We start from the raw sequence: 14,079 nt of genomic DNA, 5'->3' as shown, positions 1-14,079 counted from the left end.
TAAATCTAGGATACAACTTCCTACTCTTAATGAATCTCATCAAACCCCGTCTCGGCAATATTTTCAAGAATACATGATCTCTTACCTCAAAAGATAACGGTCTCCTCCTACGGTCGTCATAGCTCTTCTGACGACTCTGAGTCGAAACCAACCTCTTATGAATAAGTACGACATTCTCTGTCGTTTCCTTGACTAATTCAGGACCTAACATAGGTACGTCACCTATCTCGGCTCAACACACTAGAGATCTACAAAGTTGGCCATACAAGGCCTTAAACGGTACCATACCAATACTCGTCTGAAAGCTATTATTATAGGCAAACTCCACCAAAGGTAAATGCCTCACCCACGACCCCTTAAAATCAAGAACACAACCCCAAAGCATGTCCTCTAAGATTTGAATGGTTCGCTCGGACTGCCCGTCATTCTAAGAATGATAGGTAGTGCTAAATGTCAATCTAGTGCACAAGGCATTTTGTAGGCTCTGCCATAACCGAGCTGTGAAATGTGGATCTCTATTCAAAATGATAGTCACAAGGACCCCATGAAGTTGAACTATGTCCCTAACATAAAAGCCGGCAAGATAATCTACTGTGTCACTTGTGCGCATAGGTACAAAGTGTGCTAATTTAGTTAACCGGTCGACTATCACCTACACGGCATCATTACCCCATTGAGTCCTTGGAGGACCCACAACAAAATACTATTTCCACTTTGCTATAGGTAAGGGTTGCAACAAACCCGCTGGTTGTTGATGCTTGGCCTTCACTTGTTGACAAGTAAGGGACTTTGAAACAAACAAGGCTACGTCTCTCTTCATTCCTCTCCACCAAAACTGGCGACTAAGGTGGTGGTACATCTTTGTGCCTCCCAGGTGTACTATAAGGCTTGAATGGGGAAACTCTCGGAGTAACTCCTCTTTACAAGATTCTGGCACGAAAAAAGGGTCTAGATATCTTATACTTGAGTTAGAATACACGTTGAAGCCCTTCTCTAACTTTCCACTAGATATCTTCCCTCGAATAGCCTCTACTTCGTGATCACTCTGCTGTGCTTCTATAACTCAGCTCATTAGTGTAGGTTATGCAACTACAGTGAACAAAGCAGCCAACTCAACGGACTCGTTAAGATGCAAGTCAAACTCGTCAATAGTGCCTAACATCTCCCATTCTCGGTTGGCAATGCTAGCTACACTGCTAACGGATTTCTTACTTAAAGTGTCGGCCATCATATTGGCCTTCATCGGATGATAGTGTAACTTGAAATCTTAGTCCTCCATAAACTCCATCCACCTCATCTGTCTCAAATTCAAATATTTATATGAAAACAGATATTTCAAACTCTTGTGATTGGAAAACACCTCAAATCTCTCCTCGTATAGGTGATGCCTTCAGATCTTTAAGGCAAAGATCATCGCCGTTAGCTCTAGGTCGTGAGTAGGATAATTTCCCTCATGTGTTTTCAACTGTTGTGAGCCATATGCTACCACTTTACCCTCTTGCATCACTATATAACCCAAACCTTCTCGAGACGCATCACAATAAACTGAGTAACGCAAACCCCTCTCTGGAATAATCAGAACTGGAGTAGTGGTGAGTCTAACCTTAAGTTCTTGAAATGACTTTTCATAAGTCTCACTCTATACGAGTTTAATTTCCTTTCTCGTCAGTCTAGTCAAAGGTGAGGCCAATCTAGAGAAATCCTTCACAAAATGTCGGTAATACTCGGTTAAGCCCAAGAAACTCTAGATCTCAAAGGCATTCTTAGGTTGTTCCCAATCTTGCACTGCCTTGATCTTAGAAAAGTCCACAGTCACCCCTTCCCCGGATACCACATGGCCTAAGAACTTCACTTCCTTTAGCTAGAACTCACACTTCCTGAACTTAACATATAAACAATGTGTTCTAAGCAATTTAAGTACAACCTGTAAGTGTTCCTCGTGTTCCTCCTCGGAGGGTGAGTAGATTAAGATATCGTCAACAAAGACAACCACGAAACGGTCTAAGAACTCACGGAAAATTCGATTCATCAAATCTATAAATGAAGCCGGTGCGTTGGTTAGCCCAAAAGGCATCACTAAGAACTCATAATGGCCATACCGCGTACGAAATGCTTTTCTGAATATCCTTCTCCTTCACTCCAACTACTGATAACTCGATCTCAAGTCAATCTTAGAAAAGCAACGAGACCCCTTCAACTGGTCAAACAAATCATCTATTTGTGGTAATAGGTACTTGTTCTTAACAGTTACCCAGTTCAATTTCCAATAATCGATGCGCAGTGACTATGTGCCATCCTTCTTCTTAACAAAGTGAGCCGGTGCCCCCCAAGGTGATGTATTAGGGTGAATAAAGCCCTTATCTAACAGTTCTTGGAGTTGAATCTTCAACTTATGCAACTTGGTGGGTGTAAATTTATATGGTGCCATGGAAATCAGTGCCGTGCCAAGCATTAAATCAATTGAGAACTCAATCTCTCAGTGGGGTGGCAAACTAGTAAGATCTTCTGGAAAGACATCCAAGTATTCACAAACTACCCTCGGCAAATCAACTTAGACCACATCACTTTCATGACTCAAGAAAGTTGCAAGAAGGAAGTTAAGCTCGTCTCGACCACGTGAGTCATACACTGGTGACAAAACCCTATCAGCTCGGTCTCCTAGAAAATAAAAACAATCATCACTCGAGGTGCACCCCGCAACTCTCTGACGATAACAATCTATAATGGCACGATATGAAGACAACCAATCTATGCCTAAAATGACATCGAAACCCGACATGTCTAACAGCACGAAAGCAAAAGGAAGTCGGCGACCAGCAACCTTTATCTCATAACCTCGACATCTTCGGTCTAAGATAACCTTACCTCCAACTAGTGACTCTACCTTGAGCGAAGACGCTAACCAAGCCACTACTAATCCCAAAACTAATGCAAATGCAGACGAAATGAAGGAATGAGATGCACCAGTATCAGTCAATACATTGGCAATAGAGTTGAACAACAAGAAGTTACCTCTCACTACAGAAGATACTGGCAATTGATCCGGCGTGATAACAGCATACACACGCCCGTGGGTCTCTACTCTACCTACTTACCCCTCAGAGAGTAGTTTTGATACACAGATTGAGCCAAAGTGGCTCCCTAATTGGCCCTCGAGGCCTATGTTGACTGTGCTGGCTGATGGCTCTATGTCTGTCTCGAACCAGACGCACCATATGTGCCACTTTACTGAGGAAAAAAGCTCCTTAAGTGCCCCGACTACCCACACTGATAATAAGCAGGCGGCTGCCCTCTTCCCTGACTTTGGCTCTAAGGATGAACCGAAGATGATGTAGACTGTTGCTCTCTTCCTCTCTGCGAGCAAACTGAAGACTTGTGGCCCAACTGACCACACTTAAAACAAGTGATCCCACCCTAACTACCTCTCCCTAAACCAGAACTTGGTATAGAAAAAGTGGATCTGAACTGTGTTGCCTAGGACTGTTGTGGGGTGGAACCCTTCTGCCTTTTGCTGTCTTGAGTCTCCCCTTGAACATCCTGACTCCTCTACTTGGAGCCCCTCATCTGCTCCTCCTCTACTTGGATCACGGTCTTTGGGTGAGCTATTGCCTCTACAAGGCGACTGTAATCCCTAATTATAGACCTAACCACCTTGACAAAGAGCCCAATCCTCAATCTCTTCTCGAGCTCGACACAATGGTGTTCCTCTGTCACCATAAGTTCCAGTGCAAATCTAAAGAGGCAAGTAAAAGCAACCTTAAACTCGGCTACAGGTGTGTTCAGCTGCTTGAGCTTCAGGAACTGTTCTCTCAACTTCTTCCTAGCAGTGGAAGGCAATAATTTGTCCTAGAAGGCGTTGACAATGGCCTCCCAAGTCACCCTTATGCACCCTCACATATACTTCTACCATTGACCCGCATCTCCTTTTAGTTGGAAAGATGCCAAAGTCATCATCAACCGGTCGTCCTCAATGGCAAGCATCTCGAACGTCTTCATCAACTGCTCAAGCCACTCATTTGCCTTCAGTGGCTCTTTCGGATTCCCCAAAAACTTATCCAAATTCAACCTAAAGAACTACCTCTTCAGAAAAGATAGCCTCGTTTTCAGCAACATAGGTATGGACTTCACTCTTAACTCTGAGAATGTCCATGGATTCCTGCAAAGCTCCAGCCATTTTTGTAGGCTAAAGTGCCCATGGCTTGTTGACCTGCTGGCTCAGCCACATTAGCCTGACCAACTCCCTTCTTCTACACCAGAATATCATCCGGTAATTGTACCTCCCATCACCTAGGCTTGCCACACCTACCACCATGTCTACGTCTACGTCCTGACATGCTAACAAAGGTAACACAGTAGATTAGCACATTTACAAATATACCGAAGCTAATTCACTCGCGTCCTAATACGGTGGACAACAAATAATTCACTCCACATAAGCACCTAATCACATAAACACAAACGAACTTCCTTTCTAAGTAATGATTGTCCCGCGACATTGCCACAATTTCAGTTACAAATAGCAGTGATCAAGTGCTCTTCTAATAGGACTTCTAGAAACTCATAGATCCAATCAATATCTTAAAAATTAAATCCAATACTTATTTAGTCACATAAGCAATCACATAGCATACCAGGTCTACTTTTATTACTATCTAGCGAGACAAACCCATTGTGGTAAAAGCCACGTCCCATGATCTTAAAGTATTTAAACTTGGTAGCTTTGATACCAAGTTGAAATGCCTCAAAATAATAACAATAACCCAACTCATTATATTCCTTACAATTGATTAATAACATCATATTTTATATTCCATTCATAATCCTTGATCATACAAAAGATGACATATGCGCGTAAAAATTCATAAATCCTAGATTCTGAATCTATAGCATATGACATATGTAGAAACATTTAAATAAAAGAAAGCTCAAGTAAACTTTATGCTCTAATGGCTACATCTTTCCAAGTCTATACTTAGGTACAACAAAATGAGTTCAACTCAATACAGTTAAAGCCTAAGGTTTGTACAAAAATAATTACATCAATTAAACAAAAGAAAGCTCTTGACTCTAAGTCCTCCCAAGCTATGTCCTTGACAGAGGCATATCATCAGCACCTGAAAGTTGTTTTCCACATAGAGTGAATTAAAGCCTAGTAGAGATTCTTTAACACAATATATGAATCTTAACGAAGTCATAAGGTGAATGCATATGCAATGCCATTTGTCAAACATTTTACATTTCTATCTTAAAATATTGCAACGCCAAATTATATATCAATTCATGAAAATAACCTTTTATAGCAAAAAATAGGGCAGTGGATACAAAACATTGGGAATCTCTAGGTAAGTGTTTACCAATAGGCTATACAAGCATTGCCAAAGCCATTTTACCGGTACTAACAAGAAGGATCGACACCTAATCATGTGGGTTTCTAGACTTTCACCAAGGACACCTAAGCCAACATAATAACCACAACCACATCCCCTAACTAGATTCACCATGGTATTCACTCATTTTTCTCAAAATAATACATTTTCAATATTTAAGTATACAACTATGCTTAATGCAAGATGTATGAGTAATTAGTTTCAATTTACGTACTCCTCATGCAATTTCTACTACAATCAGAGCTATTCTCCATCGATAGCTCAAAACAGATATTTTTATTCAACAGATAACTTCCACAAAAGATATAATCGCATCATTTTCAAATGGGAGTGAAATTACATATCTAACTCCACCATCATCATTAACATACACTTTTGTTCCATTCTTTCAAAACCCAACATCATTTTCCATTCTCCTTCACAAACTAATTATCCATGATTTTAGAACAAAACCCTGTTTACTTTCAAAATCAATTTTAAGTAAAGAAATCCACCATTTTAACATATCTTAACCCTAAACAAATTCCCACAACCTTTCTCAAAAACCCATTTGAAAACCCCTATTTTGTATTTCAAAATCAAACTCTAGGTTTAACCCAAAATCTCCAAATTACTAGATTCTTTCGATGGACAAATAACCAAGGTAAAAATCATACTAAAGGTTGAAGAAATCCCTACCTCAAGATTAGAAGACAAGAGAGAGCAAGGGTTGAAGTTTGGCAGAGGCGAAAACAATATTCTCTCCGATTAGATTAAAACTCTTGACGTGCTCTACCTTTTTCTCCAAAGGATTAGGGTGTAGAAATCAACGAATAAGGGTGTATTTGAGGGTTTAAGCAAATTCTAGAGAGAGAGAGTGAAGAACTAGGGTTTAGAAATGTTTTAGAGAGAGAAAGAGAGAAAATGAAAAGAAATTCAAAAAGTCCCTTTTCCGAACTAATATACGTGCAGACTGCTTGAATGACAAAAACATCACTTGAGCGTCAGATACAATAAGTGACACCGCTCGAGCGCACAATGACCCTCTCCTAGAAGTTTTGCAGACCGAAGAAGACTACACGAGTGCAAGAAAGACCGCTTGAGCAAAGAACACCCTACTCTTAGAAATTTTGCAGACTTACAAAAATACTAGGAGATCTCAAAGACTGCTCGAGCGCCAGAAAGACCGCTTGAGCGAATATGCAAAAATATGGGCAACAACTCTTTAAAAACCTAACTCCCAGCCTGTTCCAAATGCAACAATAACTTCTAAACAACCAAACTCAACTAGTAACAAGATGAAAATGAAATGAATAACAGTTAAGGATATGGATTCCCAGATTCAAAAGTAAGAAATGCGTTAGGTCTAAACCAGAATCGTTATAAATTTCATACATGTCTTCATGTTGCACATGCGGGAGACGAATGTAGTCACGACTGAAGTTGGTCTTCGCAGTTCTATGGTTGTCAAGCTCAATTTCTAAGCTTTCAAAACCCAAAACCTATTTTATAACATCCTAATATGCATATATATGATGGAAAACTAATAAAAACTCATGAATATGCATTGATTTGAGGATTAAACATGCAAAAGATAAATTAAATTCAAGTTTTAAATCTTTTTGAACTTTTCTTTGTTCTATCATTTCTAATCCTTCAAAATCAAGTTCTAATGCTTCCCAATCATGAATAAGTTATTCTAGTTCATAGTACAACAATTGTTTTGCTCAAATCTTGCATAAAATTAATTCCAAACACAGTTTTTTCTAGGAATTCTTCAAACACTTTTCAAGTTTCTAAACTTTTTCTATTTTCTTTTCATTTCAATCATCCAAAACTTGTTCCTAATCAATTTTAGGTAGGTTTTGATATGAAATTATGGAAAAGGATTGAGTTTTGTACGTTGTGATGATTTTCTTGGGATTTCTAGGTTTGAATTCTTGGATTCCTAGGATTTCCTCCTTTTTCTCTCCGTATTCTTCTTCTTGAGTTCAAGGACCTTGGCTCCTTTAACTTTCTCAATTATTCTAGGTTTTGTAGGTTAGAATTAGATTAATTTGCTAATCACTCCATTAGGATAATCAACTAGGCCTAGTTCTAATTAATTTCACTTAAGTCTTGATCTCGGTTAGCCTAATTAACCTTACTTAGGCTTTAAGCTAATCTTGATTAATTTTTGCTAATCCTACTTAATTTTTGATTAGGCACTCATTAGGCTCTACTTATTAAACTAAGTTCTTTAAGCTCCTCGCTTAAGGTTTTCTAAGTCATTTAGACATTCAAAAATTCAATTCAAGAAGACTCCCTAACTCTTCATTGTTGCCTAGTTTTCATACTAGTTTTCATGTTCAAGTTCTTCAAATTTCTAAGGTTTCCTACTTAATCTCTTCAAAACCCTATTCCTAACATAACAAGCATATAATATGCATTATGCCAATGAATGAAGATTTAATTAGATGCATGAATGCTTTGGTTCTCACAGAGAGTTTTTTTTTTTTTTTTTTTTTTTTTTTTTTTTTTTTTGTAGAGCATTGCACATCGCTTGAGCAACCAAGCGACAGCTCGAGCGACCTCAATTTTTATTACACTTGTCTTGAGCGACCATCGAGCTTGGATTTTGTACATTTAGCACTTTTGCAGACCATGCAGACCGCTCGAGCAAATTGCCCTGTTCGAGCACAATTTTGAAAGTTGTATTCTACTCATAATTGCATTCTCATTTCCTTCTGAGCATTCTTAGGCACGAAATAAGCCTCATGATTGACTAAATAAGTTAGAATTGGACATAAAGGAATTAATTAAGAAAAGAATGATTCGATTAAGCAATGAGTTACAATGTACGTATATGTTTATGTGCTGTGTAGGTTGATCCACAGAGACATGACAACAATCTAATTACTATGAGTAATATCTTAGTAAAGACATTTTTATATAATCTATTGTCTAAGTGTTCTACTATGGTAAGCTTTTCTGAACTTATGATTTCATAAATGTAAATGAGTTTTCTATCTGTCCGATCAATATGATATTTGTAAATGTGATTAACGAAGTATGAACGTATATGATGGACCTGAGGTCATTTTGTACATTCGATAAGATGGACCCAAGGTTGTTATAACGGTTCCAATTTAGATCCATCCTTTTCATGCTCATAGATCCGAAATTTTCGTACCTTTAATTGTTGTTTATACCCTTATAATCTTGTTGTTAGTTGAATTTGATTGTTTAGAGTTGGTAATTGTGTTTGAAATAGGTTGAGAGTTAGTTTTTCAAAAGAGTTACTGTCTATTTCATTTCTTGTTTGCTCGAGCAATGCTTTGGTCGCTTGAGCGGTCTTTGAGATCTCCCTGTATTTTTGTACGTCTGTAAAACTTCTAGGAGTAGGTGATCTTCTCTCAAGCGGTCTTTTCTTTGCTCGAGCGGATTTTTGTAGGTCTGAACTTCTGGGAGGGGTTCATTGTGCTCTCGAGCGGTGTTTTGGTCGCTCGAGTGGTGTCACTTATTGTGTCTGATGCTCGAGCGGTCGTTTGGTCTCTCAAGCTATTTGTGCATATATTAGATTGGGGGAAAGCCTTTTTCAATCACTTTTTCATCTCCCTATCTCTCTAAAATACTTCTAAACCTAATTTCTCCACTCTATCTAGTTCTTGTCTTAATACCTCAAATACACCCAAATCCATTGATTTCTCCACCATTGCTCCTTGGAGAAAAAGGTAGAGCTCGTTAAAAGCCTCGTTTTATTTGGAGATGATTTTGTTTTTGACTCCGTCAAACTTCTTCTCTTGCTCTCTTCATTTTCTATTCTTGAGGTAGGGATTTCTTCAACATTTGTATGATCCTTAGCTTGGTTATTTGTTCTTCAAAAAGGTTTAGTGATTTGGAGATTTTTGGGTTTAAATCTATGGTTTGATTTTGAAATATAAAAGAGGGATTTTTCAAAAAAATTCCTAAGAAAGGCTGTGGGAATGTGAATATTGTTGGGCTGTGTTAGAATGGTGGAAATTTCTTCCTAAAACGTGATTTTGAAAGTAAATGATGTTTTATTGGAAAATCATTGATGTTTGATTTATGAAAGAAAAGAAAAAGATGTTGGGTTTGAAAAGATGAGATGAATGTATCTGTTGATAATGAGAGTGGAGTTGGATATATATTATCGCTCCCATTTTGAAATTTATGAGATTATATCTATTGTTGGAAAATTACCTGTTAAGTAGAGATATCTGTTTTGGGCTATCGATGTAGGATATCTTTGATTATTGTAGAAATTGCATGAGAATTAGGTTAATTGAAACTAATTACTCATACATCTTGCATTGAGAATTGTTTCATAATTAAACATTGAAAATGTATTATTTTGAGAAAAAAAGGATATATACCTTGGTGAATCTGGTTTGGAGGTGTGGTTGTGGTTTTTTATATTGACCTATGTGTCCTTGGTGAAAATCTTGAAACTCGCGCGATTAAGCACCGATCCTTCCAGTTAGTAGCGGTAAAATGGCTTTGGTAGTGCTTGTATAGCCTACTGGTAGACACGTACCTAGAGATTCCAGTGTTTTGTATCCATTGCCCTGTGTTCTGATTTAAAAAGTATTGTTTTAAGAATTGACATGCATATGATTGAAACATTGCATTGTTTTGAAAGAGAAAGCATAATGATTGGCAAACGACATGCATTTGCTTTCACCTTATGACTTTGTTAAGTTTTATACATTTTGTTCAAGCATCTCTATTAGGCTTTATCTCACCCTATGTGGAAATAACTTTCAGGTGCTTATGATATGCCTCCACCAAGGATATAGCTTGGAAGGACTTGGTGTGATAACCCTGTTCCATGTTATGTTAATTGATCTTAATTTTGATTATGATTATATGTTTGATATGGTTTTGAGTGGTAATTATATGATTATATGTGTCTTGTATTTATATCTGTTCACCATAGGAAAATCTGTTTGATTTTCTGCTTTAGGATTTAAATTGGAAGCCGTAGGGGCGTCAGAAACTGAAATTGACTACGCCATTGTGATTAGCGTAATTTTTAGAGCCTACGGTGAAATTTAATTGAAAACTGATTCGGAACGAATTAGTTAGTTTAAACTGATTGAATTAGACTCTATTGATTAACTTCAACTAAGGTGGATTAGTTTAAACTAATCACTTAGTATATATATTGGCCAAACACACCTAAACTCTCCATTTTGAGCTCAAAAATCTGGTTATGTACTCTAGAGAGAGAGAGAGAGAGAGAGAGAGGGTCGGTTCTAGAGAGAGAAAGAGGAAGAATTGTGGATTTTGGCTCAAAGTTGGTGAATTTGGAAGCTACACTCAAGAAATTAGCTAGAATTTGGGAGATTGGAGGTATTAGGTGAGTAAATTCATGAGTTTGAGTTTGTAATTTTGTGAATTCAAAACTAAATGGTAACCAAGAGCATGAATTGAATTGATTATGATGAGATTGAAGTCTATATGCACATTCATGTTTAGAATTGCCATGAAATTGCATAATCTAGCATAAGGCATGATGGACAAGAAGAATTGAGCACCAAATTTCACATGCATGCATAGTTTTCATGAGCTTCATGATTATAAGTATCATTTGAAATAGAATTGGAGTAAAAAACTAACATGCATGCATGATTGATGAAAAGATGGAGCTTGTATGAGGTTGAATGCATGAGTTTGGGAACTTATGAAGAGAATTCAAAATGATTTTTGGAAATGGACCATGATTTTGAACAATTGCTCTCATATTGCTTATATCCTCATGTTATATAATGTGTTCTTATGTTTTTGAACCAAAAACATGAGTTTTGGGCCCTTAAACATCAAGATTGAGCTTCAAATTAAGTTCTGGAAATTCCAGAATTCGTCGGGTCCGCTCGAGCATGAAATTTGAGCTCTCAAAACTTTTGCAGACATTGATGTCCGCTTGAGTGGAAAGAGTCACGCTCGAGTGCCAAGCCACATGTTTGGCTCTCAGCTCGAGCATCCGAAGTCACGCTTGAGAGCAAAAATGAGGCAACCAGTACTTTTGCAGACCAAAGGGATACGCTCAAGCGGGAAGACCCACGCTCTAGTGGAGAGCCCCGTTTCAGAAATTTTGAAAAGTTATTTTGTGTTTTATTTTCCGTTCTCTTCCATTTCTAAACACTCTTAGGCATGCATTGAGCTTTGTATATGACCTAAAGGGATAAGAAAGGGACCTAAGAGAAAGAAATAAATTAAGAATGGATTGAATCGTTTGTGACCCAACATGTGTTATGTATTATGTAGGGTCGAGGACAAGGGCGAATCCACCGGCAGAACACTGTGAGTAATATCTTAGTAAGGATATTTTGATGTATGCTATTTGTCCTATTTGTCCAATTGCTTACTCCCATTTAAGTTTCATAAGTTTGTTAATTTGAATTGCGGACAAATATTCATTTGACATGAACGATTGGGCCAAAGGCCGTTCGACATGAACGAATGGGCCAAAGGCCGTTTGACATGAACGATTGGGCCAAAGGCTGTTTGATATGAATGATTGGGCCAAGAGACGTTCGACATGATGATTGGGCCAAAGGCCGTTCGACAAGAGTGAAACTGGGCCCAAGGCCGTTCGACATGAATGAATTGGGCCCGAGGCCGTTTGTATGTACCAAATAGAAACATGAATGGGCCTAAGGCCGTTTGATATATCTGTTTCGAATTTCATTCATGTACCTTCTTTATTTGATATTATTCACTGGGCTTTCGCTCGCTCTCATTCATGTGTATGTAGGTGAGCCAAGAGATGTTCAAACCTAGCCTCAGTGAAGTATGTGAGAAAAAGTCAAAGTTTTGAGGAGTTAGCCTAACTTCCTTTTTGTTACTTTGGTGAAAATGTTAGATCACCATGTACATAAGCTTTTGGTTTGGCTGACTATGACTTGAATGATCCTGTTGTGTAAAAATTCTACGTTATTTCCCTTTTGATGTGGGTTATTTATGAGTACATGTGAAATGTTTTGACGTGCCATGTACGCACAGCTCTATCGAATTTTTTTTAAGTTTGCTTCCGTCTTGGCCCCTTAACTCTGTTGAAATATTTTTAATCAGGTTTGAGGCCATAGGTAATCCCCTGATTACTGGCTGGTCATGACCTTAATCCATAGGGGCGGGTTATGGTCATGACAGAGTGGTATCAGAGTATGAATTAATAACTCACACACTTGTCTAAAAGAGCAATAAGCATCTAGAAAAGATCTAGGATGCATTCATGTAATAAGTATGAATCTGAAAGCATCGAGAACATGCTTAAATGCTTCAAGATGAATGATTATGTGCTATATGTCTGTGATTTACTTGCATTGCAAATTATTTGAATGTGTATGCTCTTTGGTATATGCATACTTGTGAACCTTTTATATAAAGAATAATGCAAGTCTAATCAGATGGTGAGAACAAGAGGTAATGAAATAGAGGAGTCTTCTACTGCCAGAATGGATAGGATGGAAAGATTGATTCAGGAAATGGTAGAAACATTGAGGCAACAACAACAGTGGCAACAACCACATCCTCCGCCTCTTCCTCCAACACCACCTATCCAAGACCTTCAGAATGATGACCGAATTATAGCTCTCACCAAAGAGTTCAAAAAAATGAAACCGTAACAGTTTTATGGAGGTTGGATTTGTTGAAGGCAGAGGCATGGGTCCTTGGGATAGAAAAATTGTTTGAGGTATTTCCTTGTCAAGAAACATAGAAGGTATTGCTAGCCACCTTTACACTGGAAGGCGAAGCAGGAAGGTGGTGGATGTTAATGCGTGAGGATCATAAAGATATTGGTTGGGCACGATTTTTGGAGATTTTCTACGACAAATACTTTCCACAATGTGTCCGTGACAGAAAGGTGTCAGAGTTCATGGAACTTAAACAAAACAGCAAGACAGTAGTTGAGTATAAGGCCAAGTTCACTGAGTTGGCCAGATTTGCACCACATGTGGTCGATACCGACTACAAGAAAGTGAGGCATTTTGAAGGTGGGCTTCGGGATGATATCTTAGAGAGAGTGAATGTTCTCAAGCTGGAAACCTATATTGGGGTGCTGGACCGGGCCATAATATCAGAAGCTAGTATAGCCAGACAGGCCAAATCAACAACTGACTGGAAAGGTAATAAAAGACAGCACTTTTTTTCGAAGAAGAAGTTTTCAAAGAAGCAGAATATGGGCTCCTCAAGTACTTCGAATTCTTCCCGAGATATATCTCCAATGTGTAATATTTGTAGTAAAAGGCATCTCGGAGTTTGTTACCGTGTGTTAGGAGCTTGCTTTAAATGTGGTAAAATGGGGCATATGGCTAGAGATTGTAATCAGAACAGCAGAAGGTTAGTTGTTAGCTCAACTGCATCGATCCCAAAATCGGGAAATACTATGAGGCCTACTACCACCGGAGATACCGTGAGGCAAGGGAGAGTTTTTGCGCTTGTTTCGGGCGATACACGGAACGCCGAAGCCATTGTCTCAGGTACTATCTCTATACGCAATCAAGATGCTTTTGTATTAATTGACTACGGATCAACACACTCTTTCGTAACTTGTGCATTTGCATCTAAACTAAGTAGACCTGTAGAATCATTGCCATATTTGCTATGTGTATCTGCTTTATCTGGGGAATTTGTGTTGTGTACATCTGTATATCGATTTTTTGATATGCGTATGGGGAATGCTATTCTATATGTAGATTTATTACCC

This window comes from Camellia sinensis, chromosome 13 (assembly GCF_055761805.1).
Source record: "Camellia sinensis isolate YWXY chromosome 13, ASM5576180v1, whole genome shotgun sequence".
In the NCBI taxonomy this organism is placed as follows: domain Eukaryota; kingdom Viridiplantae; phylum Streptophyta; class Magnoliopsida; order Ericales; family Theaceae; genus Camellia; species Camellia sinensis.
The sequence above is the reverse complement of the archived record's forward strand: the minus strand, read 5'-3'. Positions refer to the sequence as shown.